At 38.8% G+C, this 27,573-nt stretch overlaps 1 protein-coding gene across 5 annotated transcripts in view; it reads left to right on the forward strand.

The window, feature by feature from the left end:
- The first annotated feature begins 955 nt into the window (after positions 1-955).
- The window catches only part of RHBDD1 (rhomboid domain containing 1), a 132,940-nt gene continuing 106,322 nt past the window's right edge, over positions 956-27,573 (forward strand). For 3 of the 5 annotated variants that reach the window (XR_008956752.1, XM_026491810.4, XM_044381049.3), the window contains exon 1: positions 956-12,381. The gene's annotated coding sequence lies outside the window, so the exon portion shown is untranslated. Of the gene's footprint in view, positions 12,577-27,573 lie in introns of all 5 variants that reach the window. The other 2 variants (XM_026491811.4, XM_044381045.3) reach the window with 2 other exon arrangements.

A 27,573-nucleotide genomic window follows, 5' to 3' on the forward strand; every position in this document is an offset into this window, starting at 1 on the left:
TGAGTTAGGCTTAGGAGTCTCTCACTTTCTGTCTTTGTGAACTTGTACCAGTCATTTCGTTTCAGAGCTCCGAGTCTGTAAAAGGAGAGAATAGTCCTACTTCAGACTCGTTAGAGGGAGAAATGCAGTTTGATGAGTAAGGTGCATGGCACAAGTTCAAAAAATGATAGCCTTTATTTTAATCAGTGTTTCTTTTTCTGATACTGACTAAACGACATTTCCTAGGACCTAGGAAAAACTCCCCCAAAAAGTAACTAGTCAACACTTGTTTCAATTTTTCTCTTAAGGCACTTTGTTCACTCCGCAAAAGGAAAAGGTGAATGAATATGTTATCTGTGACAGAGCGTTGTTTAGGCTAAGAGCTAGTTATCACTCCCAAGGCTTCCATGAGGTATTCGAAAGAAGTCCGCAGAAAAGTAAATACTTATTTTTTAAAAATTAACTTCTAATTTTTGAAAGTTAGATCAGAAAAGCTATTAACACAGACAGAAAAAGGAGTTGTTGGAAAGTTAGCGGGTGTTCCAAAGAACAGTGTTGAAGAAATGGGGCCTGTTAACTGGTCCAGGAAGATGAGCACCCAGCACCCCCAGCATCAGTCAGAATTTTTTGCTCTTCCTCTAGTCTTTCCTCCTCAAAGCAGAAAACTAGATGTGAATTATGGAAAGGCTGATATTTCAGTTAATTTGGTTTTTTTGAGCCCTTAACTATGTGCCAGTCATTGAGCTGTACATTTCACATGCCTTACTTCAGTTCACCCTAGAAGGAATTCTTGCCCCAGGTAAGGAGTTAGTCAGATCACCGAGGCCCGTGGCTACCGCTGGGACTGAAGTCCGGTTTGTCTGAATTCAAGCTACTTCTGAATGCAATAATGATCACTAGTGTTTTCTGTTTTTTTTAAAGGCAGTGAAGAATTTTTGATATTTTTTTCTATTACATTAAAAATAATCAGTTTATTCTTTCTTTGAGTTGGTTTTGCAGTTGTTGACTTTGTGTATTTTTCTTTTTTTTCCCTACAATTTACAGGCTCTCAATAGCAACAAATGTTTTAAATTTATGCTGCTTTATTTATCAAGTTATGCATTATTCTATAACTTAGATTTCTTTGTCCAGAGCTCTAATCACCTCTCATCATAACACAAGACATATTTATTAAGTAATTGTGAGTTGTACTAAGTTTACTGACTGCTTCTTGGTTCCATTTTCTTCATTCTAAAATAGAGCAAAACTATATGTTTTATTCATTTTACTTCACTGTCAAAGTTTTAGTTAAACTTGTGTGAATTTATAAGTGTTGAAAATTACAGTGATTTTTTTATCTATATCTTAAAACTTTTCTTTGGCTTAGCAAATTTTACTTTTAGTCACATTTTATATTTTATTGTCTTCTTTGATTTTTTTGTCTAGCATGCTACTTTTTTTCTTCCACATCTTAGATCTTAAAATATTTAAGCTAAAGGAGAACTTAGAAATAATTTCATGTGATTCCCTCATCTTATAGTGGAGAAAATGAAGTTTCAGAGGGTCTGAATGGCTAACTCAAGGCCCCATAGCAGTGGCAGACCTGAAAATCAAATTCTGTGCACTTTCCAATTTTCTATGCTTTCTTGCTCATTCTTTTTTTTTTTTTTTTTTAAGATTTTATTTATTCGACAGAGATAGAGACAGCCAGCGAGAGAGGGAACACAAGCAGGGGGAGTGGGAGAGGAAGAAGCAGGCTCCTAGCAGAGGAGCCTGATGTGGGGCTCGATCCCAGAACGCCGGGATCACGCCCTGAGCCGAAGGCAGACGCTTAACCGCTGTGCCACCCAGGCGCCCCTTTCTTGCTCATTCTAAGTCAGAAACATTAGAAATAAAAACCTGGGGGTGCCTGGGTGGCTCAGTAGGTATAGTGTCTGACTCTTGGCTTCTGCTCAGGTCGTGATCTTAGGGTAATGAGATGGAGTCCCACATCCAGCTCCACGCTCAGTGTGGAGTCTGCTTAAGGCTCTCTCTCCCCCTCTGCCCTTCCCCACCCTCAAGTAAATAAATAAATCTTAAAAAATATTTAAAAAAAGAAACAGAAACCTGTATCAGGCCTTCAAATAGCTTTAAAGGTTTATATAAAAATAATTTCTACCATAGCCTCTTAGACCTGTACCTATCCCCACCTTGCCCTACCCTTGATATCTTGTTCCTGATGGATTATATTACATTCATTCAATTAATTTTAAGATTCTGGGCTATTAGTCCAATGAATTAAATTGTGTTAGAATGTTTGTTCTTTTGTGCAGAGGTAGAAAGAAGTGTTTAAGAGTCATGATGGCAGTTCAGCCCAAAGGGTCAATTTGCATTTTATTTTTTTAAAATCCAGATTGTGTTCTACTTAATATTTAAACGTATGGTCTAGAATAGAATGGATGTCAACATTTCCTTACAACTGGCACTTGGATGTTTGCAACGTAAAATGGATAGAATAGTGTGCTAGATTTACCCTGGAAATTTAAGATTAATAACTTTTTTCTTAGAAAGCAAATCTTGTTCTAGGAAATGCATACCAAAGCAAAGGAGCATCTTTTCTGCAATTTACAATAAAATAATTCAGAAAAATTATGTGTGTACATGTTAATATACTAATACTAAAATTAATTTATATATAAAGACAGGGAGAGGAAGAGAGAGAAACAAATGCTAACACTTGGGGCATTTTGTGAATATACAGAAATTCTCTGTACTATTTTTGCAACTTTTCTATAAAGTCTGCAATTATTTCAAAATAAATTAAAAAAAAATAATTGGCAGCATAAAACCTTGTATGATCTGACACCCACTTAATGGCTGGCATGCTTATAGTTTAAGAAAAGTAAACAGTTACCTGTAAAAAACTTTTTCCGCTTGCAGATAGTTAACATTCTCAGACAAATGACAGTCTTTACTTAATGTGGTTAGTGCTCAAAAACACATATCCCCTGGGAAAGAAATGCTTTGATGAGAAATCAGGTGTGTTAAATTAAAACACAAAAAGACAAATCTAAATTACATGAAGTGGAGCTCTTTGTCATCATAGGTGATATTGAGAACTCCTCCCACCCCATGCTCTGCCCCATGGTTTCTATTTTTCCTAGCCTATTGTGATAAATTGGGTAGAACCTTAGCAATAATTTTGCAAGTTTTTCAACTGTGTCTTTGGTCCCTGGCTCCCTCCACCTGAGATACCTCTGTGTCCAATTCCCCCCGCCCCAAGCACTGCCCACTGCCATGTGCTGGGGGATAGGTTGACGCACTGACCTTTCACTGACATTCATTCTCTTCTAAGTGTTCCCTCAACAGTGCTCCATTTTTAAATGAGTTATGTTTTAGTGTGGTTGGAAAGGCCTTTTCGAAGTGATCTTCATTATTAGCAAGCAGTGGTGGAGGTACAGCTGTGTGTGCGTAGGTGTGGACAGTCTTATACGTGTCTAGGGGGGCCCTGAAATCCCTTGGAACTACAGGCAGATGGGAATTTGGCCCAAAAACCTGAGTCACCTACTAGGGCTATGATCATAGCCTCATTTCCCATATTTTGATGCAAATTCCTTTTTGGACATTTTTTTTCCCCTAGCAAGAAAATTAACAGCTCTTCCTTTTCTAAGAATTCATTATCTAAGTTAGTTTTTCATAAAGCACGTGCTCAGTATTCATGATACATTCTGCCAGATTTGAGGAGATGTGGTTTTAGGGGGTCTCCTGTGAGGTCCCAGATGGCACGTAGAAAATATGATTTAGCAGATCAGGGTCAAACCACTCACTGTATAATGAAAGCATCAGAATTTCAGCTGATATAAAAACAGAAGGGGCATTTGCAGATGGAAAAGAAAAATACTGTTAAGAATAATTACTAAAATAAATTATCTAGGATTTATTATTTGAAAGAAACAGGAACTTTCAAACACTATTCTCCTATTATCCTGTAAACATAAAAACAACGGGACATCTGTAAACCCAATTTAATTTTTGGATAATAATCATAATGAGTGAAAACAAGATTAAGGAAGATTTATCCAAAAACAATAGAAAAACTACTTTTCAGAGTAGAAAAATATAGAAAATTGAAAGAAACAATTATTCAAAACAATTCTGAAATGGATAGTGAATGGTAGTTATTTCCATTTTTAACAGTTGAGATAATTAATGAAACAATGAAAACTTTGAGCATGTATATAAATAAAAACAAAATTACATCTTACAGAGATGATTCTACATCTAGTGACACACAGTACTATGTATTTAATATTTGGAAGTAGAAATAATATATTAGAAAGTTTGAGCCACCATTCCCTCTACCCACTAGGTATGTGAGCTTTGATAAATTACTTAGACTCTCTTACCCTCTGTTTCCTCATTTTTATTTTCTTATTTATTATTATTTTTTAAAGATTTCTTTGAGAGAGAGAGAGCATGCACCATTGGGGGGAGACAGGAAAGGAGGGAGAGAATCTCAAGCAGTCTCCCTGCTGAGTGCGGAGTCTGACATGGGGTCAAGCTTGGGACCCTGAGATCATGACCTGAGCAGAAACCAAGATTGGGACACCTCATTTTTAAAGGAAAGGTGAGGTGTCTGGCATGTGGCAGACACTCAACAAATGGTAGCTAATAGTAGTTATAATAGTGAACATACATTGAGTATTTGTGTAACAGGCACTTTGATAAGACCTCAAAATGCACTAACTTACATAACACGTGGAGGTCACAGTGTTGGTAAAAGTCAGACTTCTGTAGGATGTTAGAAGATTAAGAAAATAATTTTACAATTTACCAAAATAATGAGTTTAAAGAAAATAAAATCTGTATCTGAAAGTCTTAGCAGGAGTAGGTCAAGGGTTGAGTTAAAGTTCAGGATATCTTTTTTTTTTTTTTTTAGATTTTACTTATTTATTTATTAGAGAGAAGGAGGGAGCATGGGGGGGAGGGACACAGGGTGAGGGAGAGGGACAAACAGACTCCATGCTGACTGCAGAGCCAGACTCGGGCTCAATCCCACGACCCCAAGATCATGACTTCAGCCAAAATCAAGAATCTAATGCTCAACCACTCAACCACTCAACCAGCTGAGCCACCCAAGTGCCCTGAAGTTCAGGGTATCTTGAGATAGTCATGCTAACATTGCTTTAAGGAGGACTAGCCTTCAGTTTTCCCACTGAAGCACTGTCATTCCTGGTGCTGAGATGATGATGGCCTCCAGCCATTTCCAGATCTCCTAAATGTCCAAGTCCCAAGAGAGAACCTTTTGACTAACGGGTTCCATGTTATATTCCTGTTCTCTAGTGGTTACGGGGATAGGGACAAGGAAATTAAGATTTACTCATCTTCTATGGAGGGAGGGGATTACTTCTTAGACAAAAATTTAGACAATACATGAGGAGAGAATGAAGTTTTATTGGTTTAATGCCCCAATATAAGAAAAAAATTATGTTTATGGTATAATTGGAAATCAGGAAGTGGCTGATCTAGGGGCAGGAGTTTAAGCTTTAAATTGTAAGTATTAAAATAGCTGCAGAGTAACATCAATTATTTTAGTGTTATCACAGCTCTTCTCAGTTACAGACTAGTTAAGAGTTGATTAGTGAAAATTCATATGCAATTATAATAATGTCAAGATAATTAACCACCACAGGTCTACCGCAAGTCCATTGCTAGTTTTAGTATACCTTACTACCATTGCTAGTTTTAGTATACCTTACTACCACCAAAACTTTTCTCATTAGCTGTGGAATAAACTCAATCATGATAGATCTTTAATTCTACATTCTTCCTTTAAGCCAATAAAAAACCATTTGAATTCTAAAGCACATGTTTCCATACAAAGATGAGATTACAAGAATTTCTAAAACATGTTAATTGGCTGCATTTTTATTATTAATGGTGTTTTTTTCTCAAGTAAGATTTAACATTCCATATCTTACATCCATATTCTATAGCTAACCTTTCTTGTTATTCTCCTAAATTCTTCATTCCACTTAGTCCATTCTACATTGGAACGCTCATACACCAAGAATACTGGACATCATGACATACCCTTTTTATCTGTTACTACTGATCAAAATAATACCCTGGTTCAAATAAAACATCAATCATAAATACCCTAATGATTCCTCACAATATTGCTACTTTATTGTTTTCTTTTGGACTAGAATGCTCCATTTCATTCATGCTCACGGGTCCAATCCTACTTCTGTATCAAGGATACTATTCAAATATTAACTCCACAAAGCACTTCCTCTTCGCTCCAGCTCCTTTTAATATTCTCTTCCTTTGAAGTCCCAAATTAATTGAACTAAACATTAGTAAGAACAGTTAGCCCTCAGGGCACCTGAGTGGCTCAGTTGGTTAAGCATCTGCCTTCGGCTCAGGTCATGATCTCAAAGTCTTGGGATCGAGCCCCATGTCCAGCTCCCTTCTCAGTGGGGAGTCTGCTTCTCCCTTTGCCCCTTCCCCCAGTTCATTCTCTCTCTTCCAAATAAACAGATATAATCTTTAAAACAAAACAAAACAAAACAAAAAAACCCAGCTCTTTCTAGCTGGCTTCACTGAAATTTATGCAGATTCCTTGGCTCCTTTTTAGGGCTAGACATTCCTAGAGTACAGCATCCGTATCTGGTTGGTATCCCCCGACTCAAGAATAATGCCCTGAACATAGCATGTGGATAGGTAGGCCCTGTGTAGTCTGCCATGCTCACTCTTTACTAGGCCTTGTGGATGACTGGCTACATATGTCCACAGACTGGTTTTTTTCTCTTTAAACAGCTTTGTTGAGATGGAATTTACATACCATAAAATTCACCCATTGTATGTGTATAATGTCCCTATGTAACTTTTAATACATTTATAAATTTGGGAAACCATCTTCACAATCCAGTCTTTGAACGTTTCCACCATCCCCCAAAGTTCCCACCTGTCCACTTAGTTAACCCGACTCCCACCTCCAGTCCCAAACAACCACTGATCTGTTTCATGTCTATATAGATTCACATTTTCTGGGAATTTCATATGAATGGAATTCTACGACATGTAGTCTTTTGGGTCTACTTTCGCTCAGTTAGCATACTGTTTTTGAGGTTCATCTATGTTGTAGGATGAATCGGTAGTTTGTATCTTTTACTGCTTTAACCAATGAACAGTTGATAAGCACTTGGATTGTTTGCAGGTTTTGGCTATTATGAATAACATCGCTGTGAAATTTGCATTCAACTCTTTTGTGGACATATGTTTCATTTCTCTTGGGTAGATTCTTAACAGTGGAATTGCTGGTTTGTATAACAAATGTATGTTTAACTTTTTAAAATATACCTATTTTCCAAAGTGGCTACACCATTTTACATTCCCACCAGCTATGAACAATGGTTCCAGTTTCTGCACATGGTTGCTTGTCTTCTTTATTATAGTCACTCCAGGGGCTTTGCAATAGTTTTAATTGGCCTATTCCTAATGATGTTGGGAATATTTTAATGGCTGTTAGTTATTCTTATGTCCTCTTTGGTGAAGATCTATTCAAATCTTTTGCTCTTTTTTTAATTGAATAGTTTATCTTCCTGTTGAGTTAGAAGACTACTTCAAATAACCAGATACAAATCCTTATCAGATAAAAATCCTTATCAGATACAAAATATTTTCCTCCAATCTGTAGCTTGATTTTCATTTTCTTAATGATGTCTTTTCAAAAATACTAAAAAAAAATTTTTGAGGCCATCCAGTTTATCAATTTTTTTCTTTTGTGGATTGGGCTTTTGGTGTCATAGCTAAGAAGTGTTTGCCTGACCTAAGAGCACAGAGATTTTCTCTTTATGTTTTGTATTGCATCGTTTCTAACTTAAGTATTTGATTGAATTCACCAGTGAATCTCTCTGGGCCTGGGCTTTTCTTTGTAGAAAGATTTTATTTTTCGATTTCATTTTAAGTAATTTCTACATCCAATGTGGGGGCTTGGACTTAAACTCCCAAGATCAAGAGTTGAATGCTCTTCTGACTGAGCCAGCTGGGTGTTCCTGTAAAAAGATTTTAAGTATAGCTGACCTTGAACAACAGGGGGTTAGTGGCGCCAAACCCCCTGCACAGTTAAAATCCATAACTTTTGACTCCCCCCAAAACTACTAAGAGTCTGGTGTTGACCAGAAGCCTTACCAATAACATAAACAGTGATTAACACATATTTTGTATGTTATATGTATTGCATACTATATTCTTGCTATAAAGCTAGAGAAAAAATATTAAGAAAATCATAAGAAAAATTTACAGTACTATATTTGTCAAAAAAAAATCTGTATATAAGTGGACTCACACAGTTCAACCCCATGTTGTCCAAGGGCCAACTATATTAATTTTACTTGTTATAGATCTGTTGTGGGTTGAATTGCATCACCCAAAAAGATATGTTGAAGTCCTAACCCCTAGTACTCCAAATAAGAATTTGGAAATGAGGTCATTGCAGATGAAATTAGTCAAGGTGAGGTCATACTGGAGTAGGATGGGCTCTTAATCCTCTATTACTAGTGTCCCAATAAGAAGAGGAAACTGAAGGGAGAAGGCCATGTGGTGATGGAGGTGGAGATTGATGTGATGCAGCTATAAGCCAAGGATTGGTATGGGCTGCTGGCAAACCACCAGAACATAAAGAGTCAAGGAAGAATTCTCTCCTACAGGTTTCAGGGTGAGTGTGGTCCTGCTGACACCTCCATCTCAGACTTCCAGCTTCCAGAAGCGTGAGACATAAATTTCTGTTGTGTAAGCCACCCAGTTTGTGGTACTTTGTTATGGTAGCCCCAGGACATGAATGCAAACTCTAGGTTTTCTATCTTCTTGATTCAGTTTCAATAGTTTGTATCTTTGTAGGCATTTGCCCAGTTCTACACTGTCCAATTTGTTGGCATAGCCTCTTTTAATTTTGGTAGGGTGGGGAGTGATACACTGTTTTCATTCCTAATGTTGGTAATTTGTGTTTTCCCTCCTTTGGAGGGGGCAGCCAAAAAAGTTTTGTCAATTTTATCAAGCTTTTCAAAGAGCCAACTTTTATTTTCATTGATTTTCTCTATTTTTCTCTTCTGTTTCACTGGTTTCTAATATGATCATTATTCCCCATTTGCTTACTATGAGTTTAAGTTGCTCTTATTTTTCGAGTTCTTAAAATGGAAGCCTAGATTATTACAATCCTTTTTTTTTTTCTAATACAGGTGTTTAAAGTAGTAAATACCCTTCAGATAACTGTTTTAACTGCATTCCAAAAATTTCAATGTTTTCATTTTCATTCAGTTCATAATATTTTCTAACTTCTTTTGTGACTTCTTTGGCTCTTAAGTAATTTCCAAATATTTGGAAATTTTCTTTATTTTTTCTATTGTCTATTCGTAATATAATTCCACTGTAACCACAGAACATGGTTCCATCATAGAACGTGATCCCAATCCTCTTAAATTTATTGAGGCTTGTGTTATGACCTAGCATATTCACTATTCTGTAGAATATACTTAAAAAGAATATAAATCCTGCTATCATTAGGTTCAGTGGTCTATACATATCAGGTTGGTAGTATTGTTCAAGGCTTCTATATCTTTAGCGGTTTTCTTTCTAGGTGTTCTACCCATTGAGAATAGGATATTGAAATATCAAACTATTATTATTTGTCTATTTTTCCATTCAACTCTATCAGTTTTTTCTTCATACATTTAAGGTTCTGTTGGTGGGCACATGTACATTTCTAATTGTTGTATCTTCTTGATGTATTGACTCTGTATGAAATGTGTCTCTACAAGTATTTGTCTTAAAGTCTATTTTGTTGATATCAGTAAAGCCACTGCAAATTTCTTACGGTTACTGTTTTCATGATCTATCACTATTAAATATTGTTGTTGGTCTTATAATACATGATGCAACTTTGTACTTATTTTTATGGTTCTTAAGTTGTTCTTGAATTGTTTATTTGCAAGCTTTTTCATAATAAGAAAGCTATAAATTCTTTGATAAGTTTAATACATCTTTTGGCACAGCGCTGGGTGTAACAATAAATGATCCATTAAAAGCAATTGGATACCAAAACAAGCTCCTCTTAAAAAAAAATAATCCAGTTGTGTTATTTGCTCATGGTGTTGTTCCTTAACGTCTTCTCTCCTTCAGGCCAGGTTTTGAGAGCTGAAAATGACTAATCTGCCTTCCTGTCAGTTCCAATCCTAGATTTATGAACCGTATAAAGGTTGTTACCACAACTCCTCTATTTGTATGCAAGGACCACATTTTAGGAACATACATTTACATCAAATGGCTTAATCCCAGGTATTGCTGCTCTCTTACAAATCTTTGATAAAATTGGAAAATTGGTCGTATCATTAGGTGGGTCTTGAATATTATACACAATATGTATAATGCTGCTTTTTCTCATGATTAAGATAACGAATACTTTGATTGTTTAGGAATCATAACCTTACAAAGTAATGTAATAATTGCATAAATTTAATGTTAAAGGTCTTCTTCAGGCCCTGATTCCTTGTTATTTGTTCTATTATTTGCTATTAAAGCCCTGCCTCAGTGGATGTAGGACTGCCTCACGTTAATGTTTAAGATGTACAATTATTATCTCAGTGATGTTTGCCAATTTAAATAGGACTTGAGTATACAACATGCTGATTTCAATAGGAATTTTAAAAAGTCTGGTCTGCTGAATGAATCACATAGGACAAAAAAAGGTCATTTTTAAACAGGTAGACTTTTTCCATCCTCTTGTCTATGAAATTTTTCACAGATAATATTTAGAATGGAATCTAATTGCCTAAGTATATTCTTAACCTCTACATATGACATTTTTAAGATTACTGTATGGAGACTTCTTGACTTGTGGCTCCCTTAAAATTACTTCTGTATTTGATGGATTAAGATAAGAACAAGAAAAATGATGCAATTATAGAAAGGTGCAAGGGGTGTGAGAGAATGGAAGACAGGATTAGTAGTAATTGAATTGATGCATATGATCATGGATCAGAAGGATAAATGGAGACCTTTCTGAAGAATTACATTTTTTTTCTAGAAAAGTATAAAAATACTTCTATAGGCAATTCATCTACTCCCCATCCCCCTTCCGTTGACTTTCTAGGAATGCAGTTTCTCATTGTCCTGCCAAGCTTTCTGATCGGTATATTGTTTCCAAAAGAAAGGGATAACCTGTAAAGCTCAAAGAATATACTAGCAGTTTCCTAAGAATCTTTCCTGTCACTTGAAAATCTGTTATATTCCCCTGTACACGAGCCAAATTTTCATCTAAATTTCAAACTCCAAAATGAACGTTTCTATGAAGAGTCCTTGCAATAAGCAGTAACAAGACAATCAAAACTCTTCTGATTTAGGTAGTTTTCCGGTAGCCTCACTAAACACAGCTGCCACAACTTCCCATAAATACAGAACAGCACACCACCACCTGCATTTGGAGTCCTCCCTGAAAAATGCGTGTCTTCCCCCTAGTTACTAGAAAATTCCATTATCAATCAGTAGGATAGATTCTTCATATTGCAGGAAATAAATAACAGCATTACTGCATTTAACTTAACCTGACTCCTACAACTGACCATAAAACTTGTTCCACAGAAGCAGAACCCCTAATTAAAGTAGCGTCAAAGGATACTTCCATGGAAATGCTTCACACCTGAAGCCTTTAAATGGGCAAACAGACTAATAAACGCAAGCTCCAGCCTAAGCTTTGGGGAGTAAGCAGCACACCCATGACCTTGTTTAGGTGGCTGACTTGGTAACCGTGGGCTCCGCCACGGTGACGATCACTCTCCTGCTGTCCGCTGACTCACGAAGGTGGGAGTTTCTCTCTCGCCCACCAGCACTTCACAGGCGGGTTTCGACTCCTCCACGCAGCAGCAGGACCCAACGGCAGAGGCCAGTTCTTCAGCCGCCACCGGGCCCACTCGCCACTTGTGCCCACGTCCCATCTCTCGAAAGCAGGTCACTCCTTTGCTTCATGTATGACTGGCGACGAACAGTTATTTATGGCAGGAAGGAATAGTATCCGCGTGTCACTCGGAGCCAGGGGGATGCGTCGAAGGTACAAGTCCCCCTCCAAGGCGCTCTTCCCCCGCGAGACCCTCGTATCCTGTCCCGAGGAACGTCCGCGGCACGCGGTGTGCCAGCCCAACCCGCGGGGGAAAAGAGCGCGGTCGCGCAAGTAAGCATGCGCGGAGGGAGGCTGGCCCTCTCATTTTACGTCCCCCTCCAACCCCCGCCCTGTCAGCCCTGCGGCGCTAGCCGCGTCTCGAGGTCGCCCACGCTCTCTTCTCCCCGCCCCGCAGGCCCCGGGGACCGGGAGCGTCCGGTATCTGGCGCCCGTGCGTGATGACGCACATGCGCGCGAAGACGTGGGGACGCAGGCAGGCCGTAGAGAGCGTGAGTTTCCGCGTCTGTTTGGCACCCCTCGAATCGTTGGTGCTGCCGGGTGTCTGGCGCCTTTTTTCCAGGGCCGCAGCACCGGGCTGTGAGGGGATGGCGGGCGCCAGTCAGCACTTCCCGGAGGCCGGGCTGGGAGCCGGGTTGGTGGCGCGCTTCCGCGTCCTGGGCACACTGGTCAAGTTCGGGAGCCGGGTGGGTGCTTCCCGCAGCGAGTCGACCAGGGGTCCCATCGTCTGCACCCCGGTCTTTTCTTGGGGCCGACCGCGCCGGGAACGACGTGCTCAGAGAATGGGGTTGGCTCAGTGGGAGTTTTAAAAAGATTCCTTCTGAAAGCAGGAAGTTGAAAGTGACGTTGCATCAGCAACAACTTGCAGTTTTGGGTGCTGGAAGAGTAACTTTTGTTTCTTTGAACAAGTGTGTGGCAAACACAGCCCTACCCTAATTGGTGGTATTTCTCTTAATAGGAAGTAGGAAATACTCCTGTGGATTTAACCCTTTTTCTAGTCACACCTTAAAAGCCTGTCCAAAAACGGATCACATGCTTCATTTTTCCAAACTGTGCATAAACTTTTGAAGATTCAGTATTGCCACTAGAAGGAATTATTGCATTGTCATGATTCAGTCATCGAGTTGTGTAGGTCCCTCTGTAGGACATACAGTGACAGCTGGACTTTGCTGCTTTTACTTCTTTGCAGTTGCTTCTTTAAAGTCTAATGTCTCACATTTATGCCTTTTTTTCCTTTCCTTTTTTTTTTTTGTATGTGCCTGTTCCAATAACCTATAAATCTAAAGACTTCTGATTTGCTGCTCACGTCGCAGCTTGGGGGAAGCAAGTAGTTTTACAACGATATCACCTGGGAACTTGTTGGAGATGCAAATTTTGGGGTCTTATCCCAGACTTAACAATCAGAAATCTATTTTAACAAGACTTGCAGTTAATACAATGCACATGGGTGGTAATGTTGTGAATCATTGCTGTTGTGATAAAGAGGGGAAGTCACAGAATGGAATGTGAAACCAGGTGAAGCCTTTCGTAGGTGTAAGACCTTGGGACAAGTTACTTAAAGGCTTCTTCATAGGGCTGTAAATATTCAGTGTGAAAATGCATGGAAAATAAGTTTAACACTAACACACATAAGAAAACACTCAAAGATGAAATGTTATTTAATAGCTTGTTAGAACTGCATAAAGTACTTAGATTGTGCTGGAAGGATTTTCATGGTGTTCAATGTGCGTTGAAGTCCCAGAATATTGTGGCCATGGCTTAGAGGGCATTTTACTTGTTTATTTCTGGATTCTAGTGATAGTCTAGTCAAGATTGTTGGATGCAGGATATTCTGTTGAAAGTTAGAGCAGTATGTGCTAATACCAATGCCTTTGGGGCTGTAGTATTTTTTTTTTTTACAGGTGTTTTTGTTTGTTTTGTTTGTTTTTAAAGTAGGCTCAGTGCCCAATGTGGGGCTTGAACTCACCACCTGGAAGATCAAAGAGACCGGACTGAGCCAGCTGGGCCCCCTGGAACTGTAGTGTTTTTAAGAATGCCATAAGTAATTCTTTTAAAGAATAGTTTTTAATTCTTTGGCCTTTTGGTCTTTTCAGCTTAATTATACCTTCTTTTGACCCAGAACTTGGTAAAGAAGTTGGGTGGATAACCAGAGATAAGCCTTAGCCATAGAGCTAAGGGTGTTAATGACTTGCAAAAGCCCAGACTGAAGATGTTTCTGTCCTTATCTTTCTTTTCCATGTGTCACATAGATCCAGGAAGTGGAGGAGACCTCATGATAACTACTCCCTGTACCCTGTTTTCTGGAAGCATCACAGGAGTTAAGTTAGCTGTGCCCTTCACCTGCTGTTTTTTTGTTTGTTTGTTTGTTTTTTAATTTTTTTTTTTTAGATTGTCAGTTGCAGTGTTTACTTACAACTTTTCCCTTCCCTTTTTCAGGGGGCCATGTGGGGAAGGGAAGAGAGAAATATTTAGGATTTGAAGCAGTTGCCATAAAACCTAGATTCATTCAATTTTAAGAAGGGTCAGTGCCACACCATGGCCTAAACGTGTCACTTTTTTTTAGAACACACTGCTCCTGAGTCACACCATGGCTCTTGGATACTGTGGGTGAGAGTTTTTGGATAAACATGAGTCTCTTTGGATATCAGCTTCTATAAATAATTTTGTTAATACTACCACTGAATTAACACTGTCCCGTCATGAAACATTCATTTTTCAAAGGCCCTAAACAATTTTTTTGTTCTGTATCAGAGAGGCAATGGTTTTGGTCAGACCTTGCTTTGAACCCTCCCTCTACTACTTACTCAGTTCATTAGACAAATTAACATCCTCTCGGCCTTAATTCTTCTGTAAAGTAGGAGTCATGGTGTGGGCCCACCTCTGGACATTGAATTAAATAAAGTGCGAAGCATGTCTATCATGTGAAGGCAGAGAGACCCAATAAATGCTGAAGTTGAACAGAGGGGAAAAAAGGTAGTTATCACTCCAAACCTAACCTTACCTCATTCATTTCCTCATGCTATTTTTATAAATGAGGTAATTTTGTTATTACCTAACTGCACTTCTTTTCTTTTCAAATGCTAAAATCCGGAAGAGTCAAAGCTTTCACGTTATTGTGAGTGAGAGAAAGCAAACACATGGAAAAAAATTAAAACTCTAAAACCTGGTAGACAAACACTATCTTCAGTTTTATCACTGTAACAGAGCAAATTCCATAAAATTGTTTTTGGTGTTTGTTGGAAGTTCAAGGTCAGGGGATGATTAATATTTAAGTATCTTCAGTTAGTTAACCAGGACAGTCCACTATAGAGGGGATGCTATGTTCCAGGAGGTGGAACTTCACTGAAAACATGCAGTGTGCATTATGTTCCATTTAAAAAAAAAAAAAAAAAAATCTTTTGTGGTTTTGTGTATATATATTATATATATGAGCATGGAAAATACTCGAAAGGAGTCATACCAGGTCATAATTTTGTTTCTTTGGCAATGTATTACAATATGGAGATTGGGATAAATAATCTGTACATTTATGTAAAGTTACATGGGTGCATGTATATAAAAACATTAAAAAAAGAGATTTATTTATTTTAGAGAGAAAGAGAGCATCAGAAGAAAGGAAGAGAGAATCTCAAGCAGTCTCTATGCTGGGTGTGGAGCCTGATTCCAGGCTCCATCTCATAACCCTGAGATGATGACCTGAGCCGAAATCAAGAGTCAGATGCTCAACCAGCTGTGTCACCCAGGCATCCCTAAACATTCTTTTTTATTTATTTTTAAGATTTTATTTATTTGAGAGAGAAAGCCTGAGTGAGTGGGGTGGGGAGAGGGGCAGAGGGAGAGGGAGAGGGACTCCAAAAGACTCCATGCTGAGGAGGGAGCCCGACACAGGGCTGGATTTCATGATCATGAAATTATGACCTGAACAGAACTGAAGGGTCAGATACTTAACTGACCAGGCCACCTAAACATTCTTTTAAAAAACCATTTAAAAGATAAAAACATAAAAGCCATTTAAAAGATAAAAACGATGCTTTAAAAAGGTTTGTTTTTTATGTTTTTTATGTTTCCTTTTATGCTGCAGTTCTAGTCACGTAAACAGTGGTCCTTAGATTTTTTTTTTTTTTTTTTTAGCAGGGAGCCCTCTTTAGCAGAATCTTACCCAAAAAGCTCAGGAGCTGAGAGGCTTTAAGAGAGGTTGAGGGGCACAGTTCTGCTTGTTGGTGCTCATCTTGACATTTTGCAGTGATACTCCAAGTTATGTCCCTGAAACCCTGGAGTCCAGGGCACTGGGTGTCAAACTCTTCATCTGTGGGATAGAAATCGTTAAGAGACCTTTATATCTAAAAAGTCATGGCATTAAGAATTATTGTGAGTGGGATTCACAAACTTGTTCTGAAGACAATTCTCAGTGTTTTCAGCAATGTCAAATATATGTATAACTTCTCATGCAGAGGAGTGAGTGGTTATTTAAAAAAAAAAAGGAAATGATCCAATCTTCAGTATGACCCATATTTTACAAAAAATAGGAGTTCTATGCATGCTTTTTGAGAAATCATCTCAGGTCTTTTTTTTTTTTTTGATCCCTCTAAGCCATGACAGCTGTATCACTGTTAAAGCTATTTAATATTTTAACTGGCTGTTGTTTAGCATTACAGATGACTCAAGGAAAAAGAAACAAGAAGTCAGTGGAAATATATTACTTGTGTTTACCGTCCCTCTGTTTTTTGTTGTATGAAAGCAGCTGGTTTGCAATTTATATGGTAAAGGGTTTTTCTTAAAGAGTTAATTTTTAGTTAATAGTGAGCTTTCATAAAAATAATCCAAATGCTAAGTATTTGTAAGATTGTTATTAATAGGGGTAGTAGTAATATCACATTGTCTCTTTTTCACACATTGAGGAGGGTTTCCTGATGACAGCTGGAGTGTGGGGGAGGGGGAGTCACTTTCAACCAGCCAGCTGCTCTGTACAACATCATGATGGCGATATTTCAAAGCCTGTGGGATAATTTTGGCTGTATTCAGAAAAGAAAATGTGTCAAATTTCTGGGAAGCAATAGATAGTGTACAAGAGCCATATAAGAGCCCTTTGGGATCTAGATGATAGTCAACTAACAATGTGTGCATTCAGGTTTGCGTGTTGGTGTTATTTTACCATCTAGTTTCTTGGACACTGTTACATGCACATCATAATTATAGAGCAATAAAGTCTAGTTCCATGGGGGAAAGACTCATTACTTTATGGAGAGGAAGGGAGATTGGAAAACAAACTTTGGGAGAGTGCTACGTGCTTTCACATAATAGGCTGTTTCATTTATTCTTCGCAATGACTCCAGTAAGTAAGTGGAATTTTTCTCATCTATGGATAAAGAAGCAGAAGCTCAGCAGGATTGATTATATGATTTGCCCAAGGCCACATACTAGTAAATGATGGCATCCATATTTGACCCCAAATCTGGCTTCAGCTCCAGGAATGTTCTCATTATACCAACAGCTGTTTCTGCATGGTGTAAACTTGCTTATGCATTTTTAATCCAAAGTCACAATATCAGGATAGTTATGAATGAAATTTATATACATATTAAAATGACTTCAACCTTATATAAATAATATATAGGGGTGTGTGTGTGTGTGTGTGTGTGTATAGGTCTGTGTGTGTTGGCAGCTACTTTTAATTTTGGATTTTGTTTTTCCTTGAGGGATTCTCTTGGGCAACACTGAAAGAAACTTTGCTACATTTTTAATGTTACAAATACCAGCAGTTTGCAATCATGTGGTCGTAATGAATCAGTTTGATTCTACGTTGGAACCAGTGTAGGAATAAATATTATGCATACTCCCCACATAGTCCCTTCCTTCCTACCAAAGTATTCAATATTTACTCATTTCTTTCAAGGTATGTTAATTTTGTATTAATAAGGGACCTTTCGGCTTTCCAGATTTGTAGCTTATAGCTATTATGTCCACCAAACGATGACTTAAATCCTTTTATTTTTGTGAGATGACTCTCCTGCTTTTGATTATGAGTTTCACGGATCATTTCATCTCCCTCTGCATTGCCCAGAGGATAATGCCTTCCCAGTATTTTCTTTCTTTACCGCATACCCCATACAAAACCTTAAAACTTATTTTTGCTATTGTCTAAACATTCCATGCACCTTTATATGCATTCCTTTCTTCATTATCACACCATAATGTCACTGTTTGTATTTCTGCTCTCTAGGCTGTGGTTGCCTGAAAGGACAGTACCTCTCCCTTCATAGGCACTCAAATATTTATTAAATGAAGGAATACAGACAACGAGATATAAAATTATTTGCTTAATGCTTTTACTGCTATAGTTTCACATTCATTGGGTTTCTTCTCCGGGCTCATAATTAGAGAAATGTGATGATTTATGTCTGTTAATGAATTACAAGATGGTAGAACAAAGGGGTAAACCCACAGAAAAGCATGCAGGATAATTCCATGATTCTTCCTAAAGGCCATCAGGTTGAAGAAACCTCTTACTCAATTTCTTTCTTCCTTCTTTCCTTTCCTTTTTTTTTTTTTTGTAGGTGAATCTAAATGATTCACTGTCTCAAAGTTCTAGTCAGAAGTGTTCACCAAGTGATAACATTTTACTAAATGTGGAGAGTAATCTTATTTTTCATTGAAGAACAAAGTCAAGAAGTATGTTTTGAAAATCAATTATTAGATGTATTCTTTTAAACCTCAACCTTATATAAATGGAAGACAAATTTTAGACCATTCATTTTTCCTTTTGTGATTACATTTTTCATCCAGTGTCCAAGTTTAGACACTTAGTTTATGGCTTTAAGAGGACTTTGCCTTATTTATGCAGAAGTTGTCCCTTGTACTCACATCCTTAGCTGAGTGCGATCTTTCTCTAGTGATAGCAGGGCCATAGCAAACCTTTGATACCACTTATATACACATCATATTTTGGTTCTCCCGTGGGCTGGAGTGCTCTACCAGGAGACAGTGAGAGTGATGCTTGAAATAGACTAGGATCTGCTTGCCAGCCCTTGGCAAATGTGGTGTTTAGGATAGTGTTTTGAAAACAAGGGAAAGTAAGTTAACTGTGGTATCTGGATAGCTTATTTAAGAACAAGAGATTTATTGGAAGTCTATGGATAAGCTCAGAGAATTGACAGAAAACCAAACAACCAAGCCTTGGTAAAGGATAATAGCTAGGTGAGCTCTAAAGGGTTGGGCAGACTTAGTGGACCTGGACAGTTCTTTAAGTTTAAAGCTCTATCAGCTTCAGATGTTGTTGGTCCTAGTTTCTCTGCGCAAGTTTTAGATTACAGGGAGAGAGTTATTCTGCCAACTCTGGTCACTGTCACCCTTGAGTCAGTGTAGGAAAGGGCACCTTTGATTGTTGCCCCCTCCCCCAGGACCATATCCAGTGAGGATGGGAGGCAGCTTCCTGTTCCTGAAAGAATGAGATATTGTTGCTGTTGGACAGGCCAAAACTCCAAGCTGCCCCCACCACCTAGTGGTTAGTGGACGTCCCATGTGCTTTGTGGGAACAGAAACAGCATCTCTGAAGTCAGCCATGCTTTTCTCCCTCTTGACTAGTTCTTGTGCTGGGAGGATTTCAGTCACATAAATAATTCACTAACAATTCTTACACAGAGATTAAGTAGGGGGATGACTATTATTTTTTTCATCGACTAGGCAGATAAACAAAGAAATCTGGTGTGGAGCAAAGGTGAGCATGGAATTACTTGAATCCTCTTGAAGGGGGTGATGGTGGATGCTGGCATTGCTGCTCCGCATGTGTCTCCTGGTTAAGGACCTACGTCTGAAGGGCTGTCAGTCGGAGAACTTTAATGAGCCCTCATTACACTAAGACGTGTAGTCTGTGAGAGAAGGAACCGGCTTATGATTGATATTGGAAATCATAAGTGCTGATGGATCAGAATTGAAGTTGGCACTAATTCACCTCACCACGGAGCACAAGTCAAGATTATATACAAAATCCAGTAGTTTCATTTTTCATGTATAAAGATAATCTAATCATTTCTGTTAAGACTGTAACACTTAAAAAGGTGGAAAAAAATAAAAATTTTGTCATCTGACATATTGAGATTTTTTTTATCCTAAAATGAAGGCTCCTTAAATTCTCGAATTATCAGATAATGTTGACAGAAACTCTGGTTTGAGACATTTTTATAAAATTTATTTTAATTAAAAAATGATTTCTGCTTTCATGTACCTTCCACATACTCCGTCATATTGTTTTTAAAATTTGTGTACTTGAATCGTATGATGCAGTTTAAAAATAATGGATCATAGAAAGCCAGAAAAATGATAATTGGTTACTAAGTTATAAAAATACTTTAAAGCTATTTAAAATCTTTAATCTGAGGTCTTATTTGTTTGCATGAATTAAAAACACTATTATTTCCCAACTTCTGATTTTATATATGTAATCTCATTTAACCCTTGCAAAACCAAACGAGCCTGCCTTGTGTCCTTTTGCAGGTGAGAAACTGGCAGTCAGACAAATTTTCTAAGGCATATTGTAGGATTCTTAGCAAAGACCATGTTCTTAACTACTGTTCTATACTACATACATTAATATTGCTGGCCCCGTATATCTTCTTGACAAAAAGCATTGGGACACTTCTTTTCCCAAAGCCTGTTTACCCCATTTCCTGACAACTTCTTTATGTTTGGAAACTGTTCTGTTAGCTATCACCTTGTGCTTATGTTTGCTGTGAATGCTGCTACCTTGCAGCAGTGTGCCCTGTAAAGCCTTTCGTCCTTTGTGTCTTAGAGTAGCCTGACAGCCTTTCATGTTGAATTCAGCAAGATGGCTTTTCATTTAACAAAGCTGAGTGTTGCTTTTTAGGTGAAAAATAATTAAATGGTTTTAAAAGATGTATTTGATTAACTGGAAGCTGATCTGTGTAAATTAATTATAACTGTAATGATGTCATAGCCTTGTCTTTTGTTATTAACCAGGTAATTGACCAGAAGTTTGGAAGCTTATTGTAACTGACAGTCAGTGGTTTGACCTTGTATGCTGTCTAGAAGTGAAACATGCACAATGCATGTAAATGCAGTTTTTTCATTGAGCTGCATGTGTTGGCAGAGCATCTGATCTTGGGTTCTTAGTTTTACTCTTCCCGTCTTTGCTGAAATTGGTACACTGGAACTGTATATTATACTGATTTCTCTTACGAAGAGCATCTGGCCAGACACAAATGTGGTCTATATCCTCGAGTAATTATAATCAGAGATAAACATTGGTACATTAAGGACATGTGGTCAAGTAAACAATTGCCAAAATTAAAGGAATCTTGATTTTAAATTCCACGTGAAGGAAGGTAAAACAACTTTTGACTGAGAAGACATCAAGGGGGAAGGTAAGGGCATATTCGATAGATTGAGAGAGAGTTTGTCCCCTCTTACTCTAATTCGTTCTAGAAAGGTCAGGGCACGTGGTGTTCTAAATCTTTGAGTGATAGGAGCCTCTAACTTTGGTGAGTGTGGTTAAAGGATAGGATGTAGGAGTAAAACATGGAGTGAAGTGTGGTAATAATGACTGACGAGCAGCAGTTCTTAAGTTAGCTGTCCTGTCTCCTATACACCTTACACAGGTGTTATAGTCGGCTCTGCTAGGATGGGATGGACATAAGCATTCCTGAAATCACCATGCTGTGCAAAATCACACAGTAAAACCGCAGAGTTTATGGTGCAGATGGTGGCAGGAGCAGAGCACTCACAGAACTTTGTCAGCGGTGCATTAAAAAAAGGAACCTAAAAAAATGGTAGCATAGTTACACATGTTAAGTAGTTAAGAAATACAGAACTACTACAATAAATATGGCATGTTGCCTTCCAGAAATCCCGAACTGTGCTCGTGAAAGTGGTTGTCAGAGGATTGCAGCTTGTAAATTATTGTCAAGCGGTAGAATAAGGATTATCTGGAATTGGGAGGCAAGTTGTAACTGCAGATTTGAATGGGTGTAACTCCTAAAATACCCTCTGAACTTAGGTAGCTGGTAGATGTCTGAGGTGTGGAAGTGTGTGCATTTGGTGAATTTCTGTGTGGCTTGCTTAACTTGGGTGCAGTTTTCTGCTTTCACCTAATGCTTCTTGCAGATGAAATTGCACATAATCAAAAGGGAGATTTGCATTATGCTCCAGTTGTTTCCTGATATATTAATTGCATTTGAACAAATTTGCTTGTTACAAAACAAGCACTATAGCAGAACTGACCAGACTAATTAACTTACACTTCTGTAATACAGTTCAAGCATTATGCTAACAGCACATGCATGCTGTTTCCTTTCTTAGAAATATCTTTCCTTCTTCTGTCTTTCAAAGCCTGGTGCAAGTGAGGAAGCTTCATTAAGGTATTCTCTGAATTGGATTGACTTAACATTTCTATAATTGGCACATATTTGCACATTATTTGCCTATTTCCAAAGAGTATTGGGTTTAGAAATGATACAAGGCACAAATAAAGGGGGAATAAACAAGTGAATGATTAAGTGGTTCTTAGCAGAAGAAAGCATATCTATTTATTAGGAGAAATTAATTTTTTTCTTGCTCTGATAGGCTTTTGCACAAGGAATAATAAGTTTGTATAATGTGAAGATGATTCCTGTGTGGCAGTCCCTTGGGTGAAATCGATGTCAAGGCTTCTAATAATATGAAGGTGCATTTCTACAGGAGTCATTCTTCAAAGGCAAAGTGACACGATGTGACCAGGCAGCTTTTGGAGATTTGGCAAAACACAGGGCTAAAAATTAGGATAGTGATCCTTTATTCCAGCAATTCTTAAAAGGTAGAAAAGATATTTTTGCCTCTACGTGACTTCATTCTCTGATTAAACCTTACTTTGTAGGACAGGACGGGGAGGGGTGTGAAAGAATGCCAAGCAGGGTGCACGTCACTTCACTGCCCACCCCCCACCCCAGACCCACACTTTCCAGAGTCCTTCACAGCAAGGTGCCTGGTCCTGGTGGGAGAAAGTCAGAGAAGGCATGGAGGCTTTTGTTCCTCAGCTTCTGTTTGTATGATATATATATTCCAAAATGAGAAAAAATGACATTTGGGTTATTGTTACTCTTTTGTTTTTAACTTGATTCTTAAATTGATTTTTTGTTGTTTCTGTTGGCTATGACTGTGATAATTAACCAAAAGAGGTGGGATATTTGAATGTTCCTTTGTACTACTCTCTTAAATGTGGATCTACAAATTGACTTGTGTCAAGAAAACAATTAGATTTGATAGAGTAAAGGTTTTCTGTAGTAAGATTTTCTGTATTTGAAATATTTTCAAAATACATATACATTTTGACATGTTTAGTGGAAGTCACCAACTGCCCTTTCTTGGGAAAAACTGTTCTTCAGGCTGAGGTTATGTGCTTCCTAATTTTTTTGGTGGTTGAAGTATCATATCTCTTATTAAAAGACAGTGAGGTGACTTCCTGTTTCAGCTCTGACATGTGAATAGTTTGGAAGTTGTCACCTCTGTCCTCACAACAGGACAAAAGCTGAACAACCTGAAAATCGAGACTTCTTAGATCCATCAGAAAACTGAGGACATACGGCAAACTCACTCCCAAATCTGAAGATGTTCATATCAAGAATCACAGCCAAATTCCTGTAGGAGAGGAAAAATTTTTGTTCCCTTCTATGCTCCTGGGTTCTCCAGTTGGAGCCCTGTCAACCTGACTGACAAATGACAGATCAACAAGAGAATAACCACTTTATTAGTGTTGGGGAGTACACAGAGATGAATAACTCAAAGGGGTGGTTAGAACTTGGGCTTATATACCAACTTAACAAAAGAATAGTACATTTTTGGAGAAGTGAGAAGACTAAAAGGCCTTTGAGTTTCTATAGGAGGCAGATATGTGGGGGAACTAATGGAAGATATGGGCTAGTTAGTAAAGTTTGTTATGTAGATTCCACTGGTACCAGATCAAAGGTTGTCCCTAGTGATTAACTTTTGTCCTTCCTGGTAGATAGAGAGGGGAACACCTATAAATTCATGTTCTGCTTTTAGGTAAACAGGGGTGGGCAAAGAACTTTATTTACATCTGCTTTTTTTCAATTGCCTTCAGCTCAGAAAAAACGTTTATGCCAAGTGACATATATTGATAGCATATTCTGCTACCCTGCAATTAGCTTAGCTGGAACTGAGGCCACTGAAACTACTAACTAGTAAGACCATTTGAATGGTGATTCCAGTGACTTGCTGGAGCCTAAGTGTAGACTACCTTGAGAGTTGAAAACTCTCAACTTTTCTGCAGAGGCAAACCTGACTCATAACTTCATTTGAAGAACAGAGACTCTGGAGCCAGATTTTATCATGGTTAAAATTTCTGCTTGTCTATAAAATGGGGAAATAATAATAATAATAATACCACCTGTTTCATAAAGTTTAGAGGATTGAATGGGATATGCGAAATAACAAAACTAAGACAATTTATTAATACGTTTGGTATCTTCATCCAAAAGAAAACAATCCATGGATTTGGGGGGTGGGGGATACAGTACACAACCAGCAGTGGAACACTCTTCCTTGGGGATTTTGGGCAAGGGCGAAAGGTATAGGATATTAGAAGAGGCAGTGTGGAAATAGGGTATGGTTGGCTAGGAGGTGGGGAGTTCCTCATGAGGCTGGCAGGTCCTGTTTTCTAGATGAAGATGAGCTAGCTAAAGGCAAAGGAGGATTGGTATTGGTGTTTAGTTTTCCTCGACAGTGAGGCATTTCTTGTAAGTACAGACTGGCTATGGTTTACGTTTGTGATGTGGGCCAGGCCAATGGCACGGCCTCCATCTGTGGGTCCAGATCTATGAATTAACTTTATCAGATAATAGCACACATGTAAGGTTTGAGAGCAGTACTTGCAAAGATGAACTAGTAATGTGTGTTTGTAATTGTAACCAGTGATTTGACTTTTCTTTTAGACTTGTATTTTAGAAAAACTGTCATTCAGTAGAAAATGAGTATTTCTGCTGAAGTCATTAAAACAATAGCTAAGATTTAATGAGTGTTTACTGTGTGCTTGGCATTATTTTAAACACTTTGATGTTTTCAGTCATTTAATCTTTACAAGAATCCTAGGATCATGTTTAGCTATTGTAATTACTACTCCATTTTACATAGCGAGAAGCTGAGGCTTCGTTTAGGTGACTTGCATAAATTTGCACAGCACTTAATGCTAAAGCTAGTCTGTGGGACCAGTTTGGACTCTGGAGCGTGTGCTCTCAAACCCCAGGACACACTGAAAACACACAGTTTGGAGGCTATGATAATAGGGTCTGATGACATCCTGTTGCCAGTCGTGGGCCATCCATTCAGAGAGCAGTGTGGGACATTGTGCTGTGGTCAGGGAGCCTGTCAGTGAGGAGCCTGCACCAGAGCTGGGCTCTGCACCTGAGGAGGAATTGAATGGGTTGGGAGGAGTGGGGGGAATGTGTCCTGGGTCAGGGAGTGATGCTAGCAGGGCCCTGCCCACATCCCCTTCATGCATTCTGACAGACTTCTAGCCTCCAAGACTTGGAGTTCTCTGAGTGTTTTCTCTGGCGCCTGTCACTTGCTTTGCCTGCTGTGGCAGGCCACAAGTGACAGGGAGTTAAGGCAGAACCTCAGCCCTGTGAGCGATAGCACTGGGGCATATCTATACGAGCTCTCAGATTTCCCATGAGATTAAGCCCCAGGCACCCATCATGGTGGCTTGCTTGATAATCTGCACAGTTTTGCCTTTCTTGGCTTTCCAACTCCCCTACTGAGTCAGTTGCCTCCTAAATAAACTACCATAAATTCCAAGTGTGTCACCTCCAAAATAAATTACTTGCCCAGAGACCCTTGTCTCAGTGTCTGCTTCTTGGTGAAGCCCAAAAAATGTATAATAATACCAAAACAAATTGCTGTAATCATCAAGAGTGTGCTAATTAAATCCTCATACCAACCTGTTTTATAGATGGGGAAACCAAGGCTTGGATTGATTAGATAATTTGCTCAAGGTAACTAACACAGCTAATAAACAGAACAGCTGGGTGATCTGATCCAAGGCAGCCATCATAACCACCGCTTTTGCTAAGCAAAGACCTAGAGACAAGCGTGGTCTGATCGGGAACATCAGAAGTTGTAATAAGAAGTAAGGTCAGGTACTCAGTGTTTTTAGTTTAATAATTACAGGGGCTTAAGTGGAGCCTCTTAGCAAGGGTCTCTTGTTCTGCCATTAGAAAGCCTCACAAATGGGTTCTTCCTTTTAGTGGTTGCTTGGGTTGGATTTATGAAATCAGAAGGCCCCTACCTTATCTATACTTTTGCTCGTTGGTGTTTTTCCCAGAGTTAGGGAAGTGCAGGGAGGAACAAGGCCCTACTGCCCTTCTGAGGGGCCACCATCCTGGTCTTGCACATGGATGTGTGCAATTGTGGGCAGGTTATAGCAGAGGGGACCATTACATTGTCCCCCTTTCCTGATGACCTCATTCCTGTGAAATCCAAGGCAAGGTGGCTTAAGAGGCCCTGTATCTGTGTATGATTTTCTGAACGGCCCTCCCCAATTGCAGTGAAATTGTTTGAAGGCCATCCAGCATATGGGCAATGGTCATGGAGTAGAAGTATCTGTGTGCATGGAAGGACTCCTGCTTACTACAGAATCATCTAGTCAGACTCTTCTGAGACCATGATAGAGTGAAAGCAGGGTAATTCTGTAGAACTATTTTGTGTTTCTCTAAATCTACATCCTTAATCACCCTATGGGGGTGAAGCACTGTTGCCTGTCTCGTTATTTGCAAGGAATGATCAAAGCTACTTCTTTTTTTTTTTTTTAAGATTTATTTATTAATTTTAGAGAGAGATTGAGAGTGAGGCAGGGAGGGGTAGAGAGAGAGGGAGAGAAAGTCTCAAGCAGCCTGCGCTGAGCACAGAGCCTGGGACTCAGGGCTCGATCCCACGACCCTGAGATCTCGACCTGAGCTGAAGTGGAGAGTTGGACACTGAACCATCTGCGCCACCCAGGTGCCCCAGAGCAACTTCTTAACTCGTTTGAAACAAGCAGCTATATGCACTTTGTACAAATTCTCTTTTTCGGAGCCTAAGAACTCTGCCTGGCCTGTGGTAGATGGTCAGTCTGTTGTTTGTTGACTGATTGCATAGGTGACTTTGTTAAAATTTAGCTTCTTCCAGGCGAGAAGAAGTTAAACTGTCTTCTGCCAGGCCGAGTGGATAGATTTCCTCTCTGTGTATTCATCTCTGTGTCTCTTTCTCCATCGGTATATCAGTTTCCGTGTTTGATGTGTGTGTTTGGGGAAAATAGTTCAGTATTATGACTAGACTCAAATTTTCTGAGCTTTGCCACAAAGCAGCTTGCTGATCCAACTCAGCCTGAAGAAACGGCCCATTCCAGAGGTTGGTGTTCTTGGACATAAAAGACCCCAAAGCGAGGAGCAGACTCAGGCTGAGTAGAACAGGACCGCTGGCAGAAGCAGGAGAGGAAGTGCTCTCTCACCGAGAATACTTTCTTTGGTTCATTTTCATCTTCTTTATGCTTTTTACCTAAAGTTTTCAAATTGCTGGGGGGAATCTCCAGCATGTTGCTCAGTACCACCAAGGCTTTGTCTTTTCCTTTCACTTTGACAAAATCCCTGATTCTTGGAATGTATCATGAAACTTAATTTCCTCTGTGTAAATAAACTGGCACC

The sequence above is a fragment of the Ursus arctos genome, unplaced genomic scaffold, assembly GCF_023065955.2.
Source record: "Ursus arctos isolate Adak ecotype North America unplaced genomic scaffold, UrsArc2.0 scaffold_1, whole genome shotgun sequence".
Classification (NCBI taxonomy): domain Eukaryota; kingdom Metazoa; phylum Chordata; class Mammalia; order Carnivora; family Ursidae; genus Ursus; species Ursus arctos.